We start from the raw sequence: 13,668 nt of genomic DNA on the forward strand, positions 1-13,668 counted from the left end.
GCACAATAGAACAGGTGAACCTTCGTTGATACTTGCGCATGCGCACAGTTCTTTCTACCCAGCGTCCCTCGCATGCTGACCTACGATTTAGTCGGTTCAGAGGAGCTGCACGTGGCGTTGGCGTTGCGTTCTTTAGGCTTCGTTAAGTTGGTTGCTTAGTTATTAGTGTGGAATAGTACTGTTTTAGGAATAACTTATGAATGACTGATAACTGCATTTGTTTATTAATATAGTACTAAACAAGTCATATCGCAGACGATGTGCGATCAATGTTAGAAATGGCCGAAAATAACTTTTTTCGTCCCTAGACTTTGAAACAAATGACATGAAGCCCAGAATTTCGTATTATCACTTCAATCTCATGAGTAAGATAATTTTATTCAATGGTTATTTATGTTATTCTTTAAGATAAATTCATGTGTTTTGCCCATGGGATATTTTCAATGCTGACATCCATTTGGAAATGTACTTTATTGTATTTATTTACTTATTTATTATTTTACTTTCTTTACTCTTAAATGTGTTATAAAAACTTCCTCAATTATTCCTAACTAGGCATTTTATGTCTTTTTAATACAATTAGAAGCATGAATTTAAAAAATAAACAGCAATAACAATAATTACGCAAAACGAAGAAACTTTCATTTTTTAAATTAAATTGCGAGTGCTATTAATACCTTTATATGAATTTCCGATCAGATATCAGCTTTAAGGAAATATTCTTAGACTAGAAAACTATCTTGAAGAATAACAGAAATAATTAAAGAATGAAATTTAATTCTCGAGTTAAAGTGAAAATAATACAAATAAATAAATAGATAAAACACCTTGCAAACGTGCTGATTTCATACTGTCATGTCAATGTATCCTGACATTTTCCTGTCATATCAATACGTATGCAATATTACAAAAGCAAGATCATCTTGCCTAGACCTTGATTTCATGCTGTCATGACAACATCTTGATATTATCCTGTCATATCAATACGTATGCAAGATTACAAAAGCAAGATCATCTTGCCTAGACCTTGATTTCATGCTGTCATGACAACATCTTGATATTATCCTGTCATATCAATACGTATGCAATATTACAAAAGCAGCCTACCTTGATATTTTCCTGATATTATGCTGCATACACCTTGTCAGTCAATATTGTGGCAGCCTGCTGACAGCATAAATGGAGTAACATAACAACATTGAGGCAGCATTAATGCAAGATGATTTTTCTTGCATGTCAACCTTTATGCAATACTGAGGCAAGATATTTTGCTTACTGGGGTAGAATTCTATAAGAAGTATGTAGAATTCTATAGAAACCTATAGAATTTTTCCCTATAGAATTCTATAGAAAATGGCCTACAGAAAATTGGGCCATAATTCTATAAGACTCTATATAGGTATTTCTAAAGATTTTTTTTATAGAATTCTATAGACCATTTTCATAAGGGATAGTTCAAGGCACTACTACACCGCAGGAAGGTAAAGTGCAGTATCTGCAAATTTTAATTTTTCATTTCCTAGCATTTTTGTCATCTGTGGTACTAAAGCTTTATTGCGCAAGCTTACTTATTTGGTTTCCGCTGAAAATAATGTAAGAACAAAAACGTCAAATTCTAACATTTCCTTCTTGTTAGTATGGAATCCAAAATGCATTTCTTTGTAATAACTCAAAAACTCATTTCAACAGATACTGTGCTTTGAAGAAAATTTTCAAACACCAATTACTTTAAATATTTTAAATTAACTAGTGTAAAAAGTCGCGGAATGCTGAATAAAAAGTGTACACTTTCTAATTATGGCTATTTTTATGCAGTTATTATCTTTTTGCACCCCGATATTACGAATAACCCAGGTTTAATGTTTAAAAGTTTCGGTCCCTATGATTTTGTTAAATCGAGGTCCGTCTGTAGTATTGAGGAGTGTGAAATGCTATCCTGAAGCAGTGATGTACACATTTGACACCCTCAGAGACCACCCGCACCTACTAATTGCTATGTTTATCGGTTTTAAATGCTCAGATAAATCTGAGCAAGTGGGTCTCTGAGGAATTTTATTTAGATATATAAAAAATTACATTATTTTACAATTTTGATTTGCTATTGACAAAAATTCTGGTAATTTAACATCAATATATGGCAGTGATGCACACAGAAGCACCATAAAGAAAGAGACAACAAATGGAAAATCTATTGAATAACGCATGTAAAAAAGCAAAAGGTACATGGGTCAAAGTAAGCGTTCAAAGTTTTTTCGACCAGCTACAATGCAAACCTCACATCTACAGCAAATGGAACTTCAATCAGTCTGGAATACTCCCGGCATACCCAGTGGTGTACATAGAAATTTTGGGGCCCGTCACAAATGACTTTTCCAGGTCCCCTCCATATTGTTTACCCCTATATTTCACCCCTAGTTTTAAAAATATTGTACTCCCTTCAGGCTTGGGTCCAGGCCAACAGGAGTCCCTGTGCACGCCCCTGGGTATACCTCAAATTTCTCAGGTGGGAAAACATTTTTGACCCTGCATTGCTGTATGATTTCGAGTCGTTAGGATGTTCTGAAACAGTTAATAGAAACTTCCCATATATTTTAACTCATCGCCTGCTAATGCTAAGAATTCAGGTTCATAGGGATATGTAGATTAAAACTGCACAAAAAATTTAAAAAAAAATGATTTTGTCGAAAATATTTAAAGTGACCACAAAGTTGAGAATATTTAATTCTTTTTTAAATGTTCACACCTCCCTTAAAAATCTATGCTCCCCCTAGGGAGCATAACCCCCAGGTTGAGAACTGCTGGTCTATATCTACAACTATTTCAGGTACATGTTTGTTTTTTAAACTGAAAACTAAATCTGGATACTTACTATTTGGATTCATTTTGGCTTCACCAACTAAATCCATGTAGCCAGCTGAACTGCAAGCGTGGGAAGGAACTAAGTAGTCTTCATCGTCAACGGGCAGCTCCAATTTGATTTCCTTCGAGTTGGCTGACGGGGACTCGGTGCTGTGCAGGAACACATCTCTATCTGCATCTAAAATCATTAATGGCTAGTTAAAGTACCCATCTCATTTGAAACAAACAATTTACCTAGCTTAATGGAAGGGTTGTATGCAGGGCTGACATTGAGAGGGGTCAAGAGGTGGCAGCTGATCTCCCAGGCTTTGAAAAGTCAAATTATTTACAGGTATGTGAATGTTTTTTGTTGTTTTCGTTATAATAATCATTATGAACGAATTTGTATCCTTTGACCTTCCCTGCAAAATTTTGAAATGATGGGCCTGATTGTGGCCCTTCCCATTGCGAAAAGTTAAGATCCCAATAATAAAAAATAAATATAATGTATTAGAACTTAATTTAGTTAAAGGCAATTTTAGATTTATTGGGTGTGTGCTTAAAATTAATGACACTCCTTCCCACTTTATGGTTAAACAGGGAAAAACAATAGCTGTAATCTGGCAGTGCTAAGCCATCAGGGTAAAATAACACAAAAAAATATGTAGGGCCATGGATAACCTACTTTTCTCTTCCTCCTTTCTTCTAGTGATGTCCAAGAATCACATAAGAAATATAAATTAAAATTACATATTTATGTTTTAAAACTAAAAAGCTGGACTGCAAAATCATACTTAATAAAAATTGGCTTGTTTTACAGAGGTGGATGGAATTAAAATTAAATTACCAAAAAAATGGGACTGATACGTAAAAGTTTTAAAAACATTTCAAAATATGTAAACTTAAGGCCTAATTTACCGTTAGAGTTGCAAGTATGCTTGTAGAACTTGCTTTTGAAGCCACTCAAACAATGTAATAAAATTACCTTTTACTAAGGCCCCAGTAAGAGGATCAGGACAGTATCTAGTACTATTGAAGCTTTTGTCTCTGGTGTGGCTTGCATGAGAGCCACTAAATCCATTTCCTTTGTTCTTGAACTCGTCAATAGGCATAGTGGCAGCACTGCTCAGAGCGAAAGAATCACTATCAAACTCCCCATCCTCTAAGAATTTCTAAAAGAGAAAAATACAGATGATTACATCTATATAAATGAACTTACTATTCATTCACACTGCACCCATAAATCTGAAAATTTTATTCATTGCATAAGAATGTTTAGAATAATGTAACTTTACTTTTTTTTTGACTCTAAAAATAATTTCCTTTTTTGAATATCTACAAATACAATACAAATTTGATGAACAGCAACAGGCTTTGGGTGCAGCTAGGCTGGTTCAAGTCAATTTATGAGTCTCCAATGAAGATCAATGGTTGCCCTAGAGCTATCTACCCCCTTACTCATAACAGCCTTTTCCAGTAATCTGTTCCAAGTGCCCTCAACCCTACTAAAGTAATTATTTTTCCTAACTTCCAGATTATCAAAGGATTTGAATAGCTTAAAACATGCACTGCTTTCCATGCGAAAATTTAACCAATTCACATCTTTCACGTTGATCGTTGATTAAATTTAAACTGAATCATCTCCCCTCTGACTCTTCTTTGATCCATGCTACACACAAGAGCACCCATATGGTGGGGGGGGGGGGGGGGCAAGTTGGGGCTCAAGCCTCCCCCTCTTTGATATTAGAACTTCCTTGCTTTTAGTACTTTTTTCTTTAGAACATTTCTTCTCGAGCAATTAATGAATATGTTACTAAAAATCAAATTTTAATAACTCTAATCTGTACTGAAATCGGTTTCTATGGGCAACATATCCTGCTAAACTATGGGGGAAATATCTGAGCCCCCCCCCCCCCCCCCCCCCCCCCGCTTAAAATTTTGCATTTGGACGCACTTGGCTATACATATGGAGCCATTTAAGTCTGGCATTATAATCTGAATATGAAAGTCCCCTCACTGGCCTTTCAGCCCTCATTTGAACTTTTTCCAGTAAAGAAATATCTTTCTTCAGGCAAGGAGACCAAAACTGACAGACAACTGTAGATAAATTTTCATTTTACTGCTTCTGCCTCAATGATAATCAGTACCAGTGGCGTATCCCAAGAAAAACTAGTATGTTGTGGCCATCACGAAACTTTCTTCTGTATCTTTTTTATGAATTCTGATCCCTCTCCCCATGCTTGATGAGAAAGCAATATTCCCAGCCAAAACAAAATTACACAAGCAAAAACTTAACGACCATCCCAATGTCAGAATAATCTATTGACTAGTTTTCAGTACGGTTTTAGGAAAGGTAAATCTTGTGCAACTAATTTATTACATTTCTATGACAAAGTTACCATGGCTTTGGACAATAAGAAGCCTGTAGATGTTGTTTACATTGATTTTCAAAAAGCTTTCGATAAGGTACCGCATGTTGCTCTACTTAGCAAATTAGCTGATATAGGAATAGGAGGGAAAACTTTCATTTGGGTAAAAAATTGGCTGACCGGAAGGAAACAAAGAGTAGTTGTAAGGGGAAATTATTCTAATTGGAGTGAGGTCTTAAGTGGGGTTCCTCAAGGATCAGTGTTAGGGCCTGTTTTGTTCATTGTCTTTATGAACGATATTCACAAAAATATTTCTGGGAACATGAATTGTTTTGCTGATGATGTCAAAGTTATGGGGACTGTAGAAAATGAAGAACAAGCAAATCAGCTGCAAGAGGATCTAGATCATATTACGGAGTGGGTTGATAAATGGGGTATGGCTGTTAATGTTGGGAAATGTCAAGTGCTACATTTAGGGCATGGAAATAAGTGTACAAGTTATTATTTGCAAGGTTCAGTCATTAGTCAGGCAGACAAAGTTACTGATCTGGGGGTCCTAATAAGTCAGGATTTAAAGTTTAGCCAACAGTGCAGCATTGCTAGCAACAAAGTCAATAAGATGCTTGGGTTTATCAATAGATCTATTTCAAATAAATCTGAAGAAGTTCTTCTGCCCTTATATAGAAGTTTGGTAAGACCCCATTTGGAGTATGCTGTTCAGTTTTGGTCTCCTTATCTTAAGAAAGACATTAATGTATTGGAAAGGGTTCAAAGGCGGGCTACAAGGCTAATAAGTGGACTTTCCCACTTAGATTATGATTCCTGGCTTAGAAGGCTAAAAATGTACAGTCTTGAGCAAAGAAGAGACCGAGGGGACATGATTCAGCTGTTTAAATTTATTAAAACGAAAGATGTTACGGGGCTAAAGTTTAGCACTGAAAACAGGACAAGGGGTCATTGTTTTAAGCTATTTAAATCTCAGGCTAACATGGATATTAGGAAAAACTATTATTTTAGCAGGGTAGTGGAACCTTGGAACAGCTTACCGGAAGAGGTGGTAATGAGCAAAGGAGTAGACAGTTTTAAGAGGACCATTGATCTTCACTGGGGATTGTAAATTGACTAGGACCAGTCTAGCTGGGCCCAGAGCCTGTTGCTGGTCGTCACTTTTGTATTATCTCAAAAGCAAAGCAAAGAGTAAAAATTAAAAGATATATTAAAAGCTTGCTGAAATAATTAACAAATACTTTATTCGTTAACAAACATAAGATGGCAACTGTTGAAAATTTTAAATCATTGAAATAATATTTCCGATCATTTCCCAACAATTAAAATCACGGGAAATAAGCAGACGACAATTTATTACGATTTATCTTTCTTATTGTGCATTAATAAAGCTATTTTTTTCGCACAAAAAAAAAAAAAGTCAGCTTCTCTTGGAGTCAAAATTGAACCAACTTTTGTTTACATATAGGTTCACATTTCTTCCAAATTTCATTCAGAAAGTAGCATTATTTCCTGAGATAGGGCACTCGCAATGAAAAAGAAAGAACGTTCAATTGCGCCACTCCCTTTTCGGCTATTGATGCCAAAATAGAATCGGCTCTTATACCTGCTAAGGGCTACTTGTCAATAAATTTTTGTTTGATTTCATTCATTATTTCTTGAGATATAGCAGTCACAATCGATGACAAAAAACGTTCTATAGCTTAGCCCCTGTTTGAGCTATTGACACCAAAACTGAATCAGCACCTGTACATGTTGAGGGCAACATATGGACCAAATTTTGTTTGTTTCGCCTGATTACTTTCTGCGGAGTAACAGGACCGCATAACTCAAGAAAAGTTCCATTGCTTCACCCCCATTGGAGGAATTCATGCTAAAAACCAATGGGAACAAGTTCACATAGGGGCTTATATGTGTTTTGTTCAATTTCACGCAGTAGTTTTGCTGTAGAGTGGCCACAAAAAAACAGTCACACACATACGGACACACAGAGACAGACATTTTCCAAAAATGGTGGAAATGGACTCGGCACACCTCAAAATGTTCAAATCTGTCAAAATTCGAAAATTTGCACGAATCCAATACTTTCTTCTATATCTCTACATAGTATAAAATGAAGTTTCCAAAAAGCATCCTTTTGTTTGGATGTGCAAAACTCAATACTATCCGGCCGATTTCACTGAAACTTTCACAGTATCTTTATTTTAGCCATGGAAAGGTTTGCAGAACAGTTTGAAAAAAATTCGACAAGTTGTTCTTTTTTTATTCCAATTTAGGCCCAATTTTCACATAAATTCTCGAGTATGGGGGTGAAAAATTACTTGCACACAGGGCCGTGTCCAAGCGGAGGGTTTTAGGGGTTAAACCCCTCCCTTGGGGAAAAAATAAGCAAAATGAAGAAAATGTATATTTGACTTAAATTTACTTTAATGAGAAAGTTTGCGTTCAGCATTTTTATTTTATTTTAATTTTCTCTCTGAAGTTTTTTGCGATTTACAACTGCTAAAGCCTTACAAACTGATGTAATATTTCGGAAAAAGTACGGCGGACGAACCGCTGAATGATCTACCAATGCAAAGAAAGAATATTGCTTATTGTAAGGAGCTTATGGTGAATTTGGCATATGTTACATCTATAAAGATGCATTAGTGATTGTGCTTGGCTATGTAATTTGCATCTGCAAAGAGCTCCTTCTTGTTTAGTTTATTAAGCATTTTTTCAGAACATAAATACAAATACAAATGTGACGACCAGCAACAGGCACTGGGCCCAGCTAGGCTGGTCCTAGTCAATTAATTAGTCCCCAATGAAGATCAATGGCCCTCTTAAAGCTATCCACTCCCTTGCTCATTACCGCCTCTTCCGGTAAGCTATTCCAAGTGCCCACGACCCTGCTAAAGTAGTAGTTTTTCCTGATTTCCAAGTTAGCCTGAGATTTAAATAGCTTAAAACAATGACCCCTTGTCCTGCTTTCCCCGCAAAAATTTAATCCATTTACATCTTTCATTTTGATAAATTTAAATAACTGAATCATGTCCCCTCTGACTCTCCTTTGCTCCAGGCTATACATGTTAAGCCTATTAAGTCTGGTATCATAATCTAAATCTGAGAGTCCCCTTACTAATTTAGTTACCCTTCTTTGAACCCTTTCCAATACAAAAATATCTTTCTTCAGATAAGGCGACCAAAACTGAACAGCATACTCCAAATGAGGTCTTACTAAACTCCTATATAAAGGCAGAAGAACTTTCTTAGATTTGTTTGAAATAGAGCTATTGATGAACCCAAGCATTTTGTTGGCTTTGTTACTAGCAATACTGCACTGTTGACTAAACTTGAAGTCCTGATTTATAAAGACACCCAGATCCATAACATTTTCTGCCTGATTTATGACTGAACCCTGTAAACGATATCTCATACGCTTATTTCCATGACCTAAGTGTAGCACTTGACATTTCCCTACATTAACTGCCATACCCCATTTATCTGCCCACTTAGTAATATGATCTAAATCCTCTTGCAGCTGTTTTACTTGTTCTTCATTTTCGACAATCCCCATAACTTTTACATCGTCAGCAAAACAATTCATGCTTCCAGAAATATTTTCATTGATGTCATTCATAAATATAATAAACAAAAGAGGCCCTAAAACTGATCCCTGAGGAACCCCACTTAAAACATCACTCCAATTAGAATGATTTCCTCTCACAACTACTCTTTGCTTCCTACCAGTAAGCCAATTTCTAACCCAAAGTAAAGTTTTTCCTCCTATTCCAATGTCAGCTAACTTGCTGAGAAGAGCAACATGCGGTACCTTGTCAAAAGCTTTTTGAAAATCAATATAAACAACATCCACACATTTTTTGTTATCTAAAGCTGAGGTAACCTTGTCGTAGAAATGCAATAAATTAGTAGTAACAACCTGATATACATTCTACATTATAAAAGAATTTGTGAAGAGTTTTTAATATTCATTGCAATATGCTACATAGTAAACAGATTTAATTAAAAAGAAGCAAGCAAAGTTTGATTAAAGCGAATCTGTGAAACGAAGGAATACTTGGGTAACTTGTACAGCTAGAGGTATCCTTCAAGAATACAGCAGTCCTTACATGTGAATAAACGCCATACTGGGATCGGCAATTTGTCGTAAAACTAAAAGCTGTAAGGGGGTTGAATTCTCCCCCCCCTACTGGTAAGATTAAAACCCCTCCCTTTATGAAAATCTGGACACGGGCCTGCTTGCACATAATATTACATATCGTTAGAAAGGGTAGAATTTTCCGCGTTCTACGAAATTTGTTCCAATGCTCTAATTTTATTACAGCGGGAGTTGTGTTTCTCATTCGAATTTTTTTATACATAGCTGAAATTTAGGCACTACTTTCTTGATTAAAAAAATCAATAAAAGTGAATAAATTGTCTCACAGTTTTTTTTTTTTTTTTTTTGACACCATTGAAAAAAGCGACATTTTTTACTCCAGTTCTAACTTGACCTTTGGTTGAAAAAGTAAACTACCAACTCCAAAGGAAAAAAAGTTACAAGGCTTTTTAAATCAAGTTCAAAAAATCCCATTTCCACTAAGTTGTTAACCATTTAATTTTCGCGTTTCATGGTTATGCTTTTTGAATCCATTGTATCTTTCACACTTTAATCTCTTAAACTTATTTTATTTTATGTTTCCATGGTCACGCTCTTTAAATCCATCTTTTCCATTTTAATTTCTTAAAAGTGTTTGAATACTGTCATCATTGTTTGGAAGGTAAATTTTGCATGATGTTTTTTTTTCTTTCATTTAAGCTTGATTGTTGAGCATAAGTCACTTGACATAATTTATATTTTCATGGTAGAACGCGCAAAGCCAGGCAACGCAGCTAGTATTATGTATAGAAGAAAGTAAAAATCAAATTGGGGCATATGTCCCCTGACCTAGCTCCCAGACCAGTACAAATTGCTGCACCGCTGCCTTATCCTCGTGCAGTGTTTTAGAAGTACATAGTACAGAGACAGATACTTAAATGCTTTGAAATTACAGTTGTACTCTTATAGTTGTACTTGTAAAATAGAATACCATGTATTATAGTACAGGGCATAGGTGCCCATATGCAAAATTAGGAGGCGGGGGGGGGGGGGCTCTGATATTTTCCCCATGGTTTAACAGGATATTTTCCCCATGAAAACCGTTTTCAGGACAGATCTGAGTCATTAAAATTTATTTAATTTTAATAACTTATTATATATTAGTAACTTATTTTTAATAACTTATTCAGTAATGGCTGGAGAAGAAATGTTTTTACATTTTTGCAAAGAAAAAATGTACTAAAAGCAAGGAAGTTCTAACTTCTAGGGGGAAGGGGCTCAAGGGTTTGGGGTCAAAATGTCGCCACCGAAATGTTGCGGGACAAAATGTCGCGGCCAAAATGTCGCCGGTCCAAAATGTCGCCGGGCCGAAATGTCGCTTGTCCAAAATGTCGCCAGGCCAAAATGTCGCCGGGCCAAAATGTCGCTTGTCCAAAATGTCGCCAGGCCAAAATGTCGCCGGCCCGAAATGTCACCGGTCCAAAATGTCGCCGGGCCAAAATGTCGCCTGTCCAAAATGTCGCCGGGCCAAAATGTCGCCGATCCAAAATGTCGCCGGCCCAAAATGTCGCCGGCCCAAAATGTGGCCGGGCCGAAATATCGCCGGTCCAAAATGTCGCGGGGCCAAAATGTCGCCGGGCCAAAATGTCGTAGAACCAAAATTCACTCATTCAGTTGGTAAGAAAAATGCAAATGTACAAAAATGCTGTTTAACACCAAATTTGCAGAATAAATGATTACTGCCTTTAATGAATGTCTTCGTTAAAACTGGAACTGAACTAACTGAGTTTCTTGATGAATTCTAAAAAGATTATTCCGTTTTGATTCGCAACTCTCGGCTGTTTTTCAGCAAACAAATAGAATACAAGCGTTACGTTATCTTATTTCTTGTGACTCGCTATCTACCAACTGTAAAACGTTCTGACGGCGTTCAGTTCTGACGTTCGATAAATTTTTTAAAACTTTTCTTCAAGAATAGTGTGCGTTTGTATGTGACCGATTTTTTGGGGCCATTCTACGTCAAAACCTGTGGTAAGAATTCGAACGATACCCGCAAGTACCCATATATGATTTAGGGCTGCGTGGTTTTTTTGCGTCAATTCGTTCAAGATAGTGGAGTAACTGAACGTTTTCATCGATATGCGTGACTGTCATTGCTCAAAAAATGATGAACGGAATCAAATAAAATGTTAGGAAGCAGCAGGGGGACAGATTTTGGGGCCAATGACACCAGAAAGTGGAGCAATCGAATGTTTTTTTTCCTTTCTTTTTTTTTTTATCTGTGACTGATAAAAAAAACTGTGTCTCTTTCAAAAAGTAATACAGTAGACCCTCGTTTTCAGCAGGTTTATTTTACGCGGTTTCGATTATACGCGGTTGAAGATTTGACACCTTTATTTTATTTACGCAGATGAGTTTCGATTTTACGCTGATGCGGCAATGCAAACAGGTAACATTTTCCTCTCTTTCAAAACCCAAGCTCCTATAGATTGCAGATTACTCGTAACTAACTGCATTTTGGCGTGCTAATAATCGAACTTGGGTCCTTGGAGACATTTTATGCGATTGGTTCCAGAGCTTTTTCCATTATAGAAGTAAAGAGATTAAACTCACACAGTTCAGAACTCACTGGAAGAAGAGCTTTTAGGAGTGACAAAGGAGGTCAAAACCAACGACGATACCGACTCCGGTGACACACAACCAAAAACGCTCACATTGAAAATTTTGAACCATTCGTAGACAATAGAAATAATCTTTTTTCTGATTTGTTAGTAAAGGACGATTTTATCAAGGAAATGACGCAAGTGGTCATGGATGCGTTAATGCTCAGCAAAGAATTAGAGGAAAAATTCTTAATGACTACCAAAAGACTATCATAGCCAGCTCTTCTTCATAAACAGAACACGAAATTAGTTTGTTTTCTTTATGCATATTATGCATAAAAATCGATATAAGTACACATTAAACTTTTCATACAATTAGTCATCACTAGAATGAAGTATTTTTTTATCTACGGAACCTAATCTCTATTTTGAACCCATTCCCTATTTTTGATATTAGGTCTCAATTTACGCGGTTTCGATTTACGCAGCATTTCCGTGGAACATAACACCCGCGTAAAACGAGGGTCTACTGTACAAGGGTTAAGACAAAATTTGGTCTACAAGTATATCTTAAAGGGCGAGTTGCTCATTTATTTTTGGCTTCAGTCATCCCAAAAGGATGGATCACCGAATATTTTTAATCGTTTTATGCGACTGCTATATCTCAAGAAGTAATGCGAGGATTCATACAAAAATGTAGTATGCAAGTGAAATTAAACGAAAACAAGCCTTATTTTCGTTCTAAGTTGAGTTTCGTAGTCGTTTACGTGAGTCAGTGTAATTAAATAAACAATAAAAAATATACTGAATTTAAATATGAGAGGTTGAGCAAGATATCAATAAAATCTAAATTAGCCGTGTATTCCTCTCATTTTTGTAGCACTTTAACTAGCGTGGGTGTTAAATAAAAACTGAGTTTGCATTCTTATACAATTTGCGTAGTAAAAATTCAATAATTAAAACAGCATTTTTTTCTGAGAGGGAAAAACTTATTTGTTTATTATTATTATTATCAGTATTCTTTTCTTTCTGAATTACCAAGCTATATTGAGCTAGAACTATTACTTTTTGAAACTCATTTTAAAAATAAGTCTAGGTCAAAATTGATCTGAATAATCTCATTGATATCAGTTATTTCACCCTACACTGTGAAATTTTTTCTTTTCTATTAAAAATTGGAAAATGTGATTCAGCTGGCTAGCGCTACTTCGCAAGCATGAAAGTATCCTCTTGAAAACCTCTAATAAAATAGCTGTTCTGAAATTGTCCCCCTTGATGTTCTATCGAATATATAAATTTCATGAATGTTGAGAATTGAAAATATTTGTCATCGCGTAGAGTCGTTTTTCAAAAATCTGAGTGAAAGACACCTGTTTTAGCAATTACGGGTTTCATTGATTTCAAAAGATTTGACGGTGAAGATTTCGACGTAATTTCAGAATTTTACTCATAAGACAGAGTTAAATAATAATCTGTCATCTCTGTTAAACATTTGTTTTACTGTCCCAAAATTCCGGTCGCAAAGGACATACAAATGTCCTCTCAGAGGAAGGTCTCGAGCAGTCTTGTTAAACTTCTTCAGTTTCATTTCCAGAAAAGGTCTCAGAACAGTTTTGATCTTACTTTAACCAACGTATATCTCACTGAAAACGTACAGTTTTTTTTTTTTTACAGTTCTTAGGGTGATGTTAAAAAATCTATGAGAAAATTAAATTTCATTAAGATACCTTTCTACTTGATTTCCACCCTGGCCCGTGATTTCGAATTTTTC

The sequence above is a fragment of the Uloborus diversus genome, chromosome 9 (genome assembly GCF_026930045.1).
Source record: "Uloborus diversus isolate 005 chromosome 9, Udiv.v.3.1, whole genome shotgun sequence".
Classification (NCBI taxonomy): domain Eukaryota; kingdom Metazoa; phylum Arthropoda; class Arachnida; order Araneae; family Uloboridae; genus Uloborus; species Uloborus diversus.